Source organism: Rattus norvegicus, chromosome 2 (genome assembly GCF_036323735.1).
Source record: "Rattus norvegicus strain BN/NHsdMcwi chromosome 2, GRCr8, whole genome shotgun sequence".
Taxonomy (NCBI): Eukaryota; Metazoa; Chordata; class Mammalia; order Rodentia; family Muridae; genus Rattus; species Rattus norvegicus.
In genome coordinates this window covers 15,078,913-15,085,347 of record NC_086020.1, presented here as the reverse complement: position 1 = coordinate 15,085,347, position 6,435 = coordinate 15,078,913, and the positions used below count along the sequence as shown (strand labels likewise).

Below are 6,435 nucleotides of genomic sequence, written 5' to 3'. Positions count from 1 at the left end.
TGGAGCATGTCAATAACAAAGGTCATGGAATGTAGAGACAGGAATATCTCGGGTGCTTGGTGGACAGTCAATCTAGTCAAATCATTAGTACACTTCAGGCATAGTGACAGCCTCTGTCTTACTAAATTCAGTACAGATCAGTAAAGAAATTCACAAGATTTCAATGTATGGCCTTCATATGTGTGAAACACACACATACACATCACACACACACACAGAGGGAGAGAGAGAGAGAGAGAGAGAGAGAGAGAGAGAGAGAGAGAGAGAGATTGAGGAAGAGATCCAGTATCACTTTTAGCTTGCATTTGCCCATGTATAAGCACACAATCACTTACACCACAAGTAAATATAAGACGTTAATGACTAAAGACAGTAGCAAAGATTTGTCCTTTTATTAAAAAATTATTCTCATAAAAATAGAGGTATGTGTTCATAGTCTTCTCTTAAACAGATAGAAATAGGTATATGCTGTGGAGTTATAAAATAGCAAAATAATGCATAGATAATTCATTTTCTGAAAATCACATTTCTTTTACTTCAAACAATGGAAATCTTGCACAACATGAAATTCAACAAATACTGTTTATTTTAAAAATTTGTTTACTTAAGAAAAAAAAGCTCTTAAAATATAACTTCCACTTTTCCTTCTTTCTAAAACTTGAGCATGGGAAACTTGGCATTAAAAACAGTAAATCTAATCAACTCTCTGACCTGGGAACTAGTGACTGGTTTTCCTGAAATGGAAAAATAAGTCCCCATACTTTGATTTACCATGAAACAAGATCTCTTTCCCTAAATTACATCAAAAGTTTTTGGAACCAATGCATGAGAATTTTTTTAAAGTTCACTCTGAGTGTGTAAGTATGAGATGTTCTCAAACAGGGGCTTGCCTCTGAAGGAAAGATGAACAAGGCCAGTAGAAAACTTTGTCTTGGAATCATCTCAAGGGATTGGAGTTTAGAAAATTTGTGTGGTGATATAAAAGAATACACTTTTTAAAGTTACTGTAATGTAGGATAAAATATGGTTTTTAAATTAATAGCTGTGTGGCTTTGGTTAAAGGCTCTTACTTTAAAATGTTTCCCTTGTAAATTGGAAATAAGTAGTATTTAACAAGCACTTTTTGCAAGAATAAGCTAAAATAATATTTATAGAGCATAAATAGTGTTCTGAATTTTAGGTAGCAAATTTTGTAGTTGAATTAAACATTTGAAGATAAGAAAGCTATGGAAAACAATATTGAGATATTACGTATATCATCAAGAACTCACCTCCATCTCCACATAATTCCTCAAGTGGTTATTCTGTGAGGCAGGATGATATGGAAAAATTCAATATATATATATTTATACTCACACACATATATATAATTCAAAATATAATTAATAATATAATGTACATATCAATATTAGACAAAGTACTTTCTAAGGAAAAAGTTATTAATATGATGTTTCTATTCCTCAGAATGATGAAGTAATTAAAAGTTTACAAACTCCATATACTAAAGTTTCAAAATATACAAAGTAGAAATGTACAATTAAATAAAACATTTTAAGATGGATTTTTAAAAAAAATTTACAACATGAAGATAAAAAAATAGGTTTGAGGGAAATAAAGAATAGCATCAAGACATCAAATTGGTATCCAATAGAGATTTCATCCAGAAAAAGGTTAGTGTTCATGTTACTAGAAAGTATTTTGAATATTACATGAGAAGAAAGGTAACCACCAATTCAGGTACAAATCTTAGATCTGCAATAGTCCCTTGCCTGCCTGACACACTGGTGTTGTAATGGCATAAACATTGTAGAAGTACCAGACACTATCTGATTCAATTTAAGGCCCTCTCCACAAGATGGGACTCACTCATACACAGCTCAGGTACCTGAGATCTTAAGAGTAGATAGGTCATGAGCCTAACAGAAGACAAAATTGTTCTGTTAGAGGAATGTACCAATAAAATTATTCTTAATGACATCCTGCTCTCTCTCTCTCTCTCTCTCTCTCTCTCTCTCTCTCTCTCTCTCTCTCTCTCTCTCTCTCCTCTCTCCAGTCCTCATCATAAAAGCTTTCTCCTACAGTAGACAGGAACTAATGTAGAGATCCACAAACAGAAACTGTTCAGAGAATAATAGACTTTGGAACACCCAGTTCTAAAAGATATGTCTTCACGACACCTCTCACTCCAGGGCTCAGGCAATTAGGAAGAAGAGGAGACAGAAAGATCTTAAAAGTAAGGAGCAGGGAATGGATGACTGCAAGGAAACTGTGTCTTCTAGGCAAAATAAGATTGATGCAATATAAACTCAAAGAGACTGGGACACCATGCACAGGGCCAACAAAGGTCAAGGGTAGATGGTGTCTGAAAATTAGGAGAGGTATGAGGATCATGATCTCACATTTCATAAAACAAATAAATATCTCTAGTTGACAAATGTTCAAAAGAAAGTGAAGACAAGAATTTTGCTTTGTTTATGTTTTTTGTTTTTGCCAAAGAAATCTCACTTAATATTCAACCCACACTTAAGTGTAGGCTCCATACCAGGCAGTAGATGATCTACATACATGAATTAAATGCCATCTCTATAACTTGTTCAGTTGCTTTTTTTTTTTTTTCTTTACCTCTTTGGTGTTTTGATTGCATGAGGTTTGTGGCTGCTCCTGTGTTTTTATGAGTTTTATATGTATGTGTGTAGGTGATAACTTTTCAGTCTTTTTTATACTTATTTTTATTTGCCTGTTTGTTTCTTTTTTAATTTTTTTATTAGATATATTTCTTTACTTACATTTCAAATGTTATTCCCCTTCCTGGTTTCCTTTCCATAAGCCCCCATTCCCTCCGTTCCCCCTCCCCATACAGGTATTCCCCTATACATCCCCCTTACTGCCCCCCCATATACCCCTGCACTGGAGGTCCAACTTTGGCAGGACCAAGAGCTTCTCCTTCCACTGGTGCATCCTCTGCTACATATGCATCCTCTGTCCATGTATATTTTTGGGTAGTGGTTTAGTCCCTGGGAGCTCTGGTTGGTTGGCATTGTTGTTCTTATGGGGTTGCAAACTCCTTCAGCTCTTTCAATACTTCCTCTAATTCTCCCCAAGGTGGTCCTATTCTCAGTTCAGTAGTTTGCTGCTAGCATTGACCTCTGTATTGGATATTCTCTGGATGTGTCTCTCAGAAGAGATTTTTATCCAGTCCCTTTCAGCATGCTTCATCAATCTTATCTAGTTTTGGTGGCTGTATATATATGGACCACATGTGGGTCAGGCTCTGAATGGCCATTCCTTGAGTTGCTGCTCTAAATTTTGCTTCCATATTCCCTCCTATGGATTTTTTCCCCTTTTAAGAAGGAGTGAGACCATATGCATTTTGGTTATCCTTCTTGAGCTTCCTGTGTTCTGTGGATTGCATATTGGGCAATTCGAGTTTTTTGGCTAATATCCACTTATCAACGAATGCATACCAAGTGTGTTTTTCTGTGATTGAGTAACCTCACTCAGCATGATATATTCTAGTTCATTCCATTTGCCTATGAATTTCATGAAGTCATTGTTTTTGATAGCTGAGTAGTCCTCCATTGTGTAGATATACCATATGTTCTGTATACATTCCTCTGTTGAAGGACATCTGGGTTCTTTCCAGCTTCTGGCTATTGTAAATAAGGCTGCTATGAACATAGTGGAGCATGTGCCTTTGTTGTATGTTGAAGCATCTTTTGGGTACATGCTCAAGAGAGGTATAGCTGGGTCCTCAGGTAGTAGAATGTCCAATTTTCTGAGGAACCACCAGACTGATTTCCAGAGTTGTTGTACCAGTTTGCAATCCCACCAAAAATGGAGGAGTGGTCCTCTTTCTCCAAATCCTTGCCAGCATCTGCTGTCACCTTAGTTCTTGATCTTAGCCATTCTGACTGGTGTGAGGTGGAATATTAGGGTTGTTTTGATTTGCATTTCCCTGATGACTAAAGATGGTGAACATTTCTTTAGGTGCTTTTTGGTCATTCGATAATCCTCAGCTGAGAGTGTTTTGTTTAGCTCCGTACCCCATTTTTAAATAGGGTTATTTGGCTCTCTGGAGTCTAACTTCTTGAGTTCTTTGTATATTTTGGATATAAGGCCTCTATCAGATGTAGGATTGGTAATGATCTTTTCCCAATCTGTTGGTTGTCGTTTTGTCCTAATGACAGTGTCCTTTGCCTTACAGAAGCTTTGCAGTTTTATGAGATTCCATTTGTCGATTCTGGATCTTAGAGCATGAGCTGTTGGTGTTTTATTCAGGAAATTTCCCCCAGTGCCCATGTGTTCGAGTCTCTTCCCCACTTTTTCTTCTATTAGTTTGAGTGTATCTGGGTTGATGTGGAGGTCCTTGATCCACTTGAACTTAAGCTTTGTACATGGTGATAAGAATGGATCATTCTTCTACATGCTAACCTCCAGTTGAACCAGCACCATTTGTTGAAAATGCTATCTTTCTTCCATTGGGTGTTGAAAATCCTATCTTTAGCTCCTTTGTCAAAAATCAAGTGACCATAGGTGTGTGGGTTCGTTTCTGCCTCTTCAATTTTGTTCCAGTGATCTATCTGCCTGTCTCTGTACCAATACCATACAGTTTTTATGACTATTGCTCTGTAATACTGCTTGAAGTCTGGTATGGTGATTCACCCAGAAGTTCTTCTATTGTTGAGTATAGTTTTCACTATCCTGGGGTTTTGTTATTCCAAATGAATTTGCAAATTGCTCTTTCTATCTCTATAAAGAATTGAGTAGGAATTTTGATGGGGATTGCATTGAATCTGTAGATCGCTTTTGGTGAAATGGCCATCTTTACTATATTAATCCTGCCAATCCATGAACATGGAAGATCTTTCCATTTTCTGAGATCTTCAATTTCTTTCTTCAGAGACTTGAAGTTCTTGTCATACATATCTTTCACTTGCTTGGTTAAAGTCACACCAAGATATTTTATGTTATTTGGGACTATTGTGAAGGGTGTCATTTCCTTAATTTCTTTCTTAGCCTGTTTATAAAGAAGGCAGGGAATTGGTTGGGTTGGAATGTAGGAAGAATCTGTGAAGAGATGGGCAAGGGAAGTTGTGATCAGAATATATTGTATGATAATTTAATTTTCAGTAAAAACACAAAACAAAATTATTAAATAAATAAAATACCACATTAGAGTACATGTAGAGAACTGTGGTCCTACCCTTATAGATAAGCATATTGTTTTTAAATACATTCATTTATTCAAACATCTAAAATTCTTAGCTCTCAATTCCACATAGATAACTTTTTCTTTATAGAAAATCAGGTAGCCACTAAATTGTTCAAATTTCTGTATAGTTAGAAATCAATAATTTAAATTATACATTTAACAACACATGAGTCAAGGATCACTTTATTCTGATAATAAGAAAATACTTAGTCTCAAAATAAATAAATGGGATGCAGTGATGACAGCAAAAGTACTCAAAACAAAGAAAGAAACAATCTACTACTTTCAGTATCAATTGCAGAATGAAATTTGAAATTTAGTTACCAACTTAGTTTAAGAAGTTCACAAGCAGCATATGAAACTCAACACACACATACACCTACACACACACACACACACACACACACACACACGCACACACACATACACATATATAAAACATATCTGTGGTAAATAAAATAAATATAAAACTAACAGCATTTCATTTTAAAATAAATAAAACTAATTTCTCAAGAAGGCCTATGTATAGTAATGCTAAAAATAAAAATAGAAAAATTGACAATTTCACCTCTACTTACTTTAACTTTCTCAAGTTCTTTGTGAAAGTAAAAAAATAAGATTAAAATCATTTCATTAGTTTTTAAATTAGAAGATAGTGAATAGCGAGTCACTAATGGCAAGTTATCAGTGTACACTCAAGAGAAGAATGTACTGTAGTATGTTTAGTACTTTAGTACTTTAGTATATTTCAGATAATCAGTATATATCAAATATATATATATATATAATACGTGTAACATATATATAACACATATTACACACACACACACACACACACACACACACGTAATTGTTGGTGTCACTATTTCAAGCACATGGGATACAGAAGCAGGTGATCTAAGTTCAAGCCTAGTCTGTTTTACAGAGTGACTTTGAGAAGCTCTTCAAAACCCCAAACAAAAAGTCAAAATAAAATAAAAACAAACAAAAACAGAACAGTTTGGTAAGTTGTTATATAAGCAGAATTTTCTTGTGTGTGTGTGTGTGCGCGCGCGCGCGCATGTGTGTGTGGGGGGGTTGTTAATTTAGATGTGCAAGAGAATAAAAATAATACAGTCACAGAATTCTTCAAGCAGGGCCCATTTCAGAAAAATTGTTCTTCTGTGTGTCAAGATGTCTAATAAAGCTATAGTACATATGAGTATTAAGTGTATGGGACTGGA

At 35.2% G+C, this 6,435-nt stretch overlaps 1 long non-coding RNA gene across 1 annotated transcript in view; it reads right to left on the bottom strand.

The window, feature by feature from the left end:
- Nucleotides 1-2,075: 2,075 nt before the first annotated feature.
- The window catches only part of LOC120100657 (uncharacterized), a 44,998-nt gene continuing 40,638 nt past the window's right edge, over nucleotides 2,076-6,435 (bottom strand). Inside the window, exon 3 of the long non-coding RNA XR_010064031.1 lies at nucleotides 2,076-5,067. This is a non-coding gene — a long non-coding RNA (uncharacterized LOC120100657). The remainder of the gene's footprint in view (nucleotides 5,068-6,435) is intronic.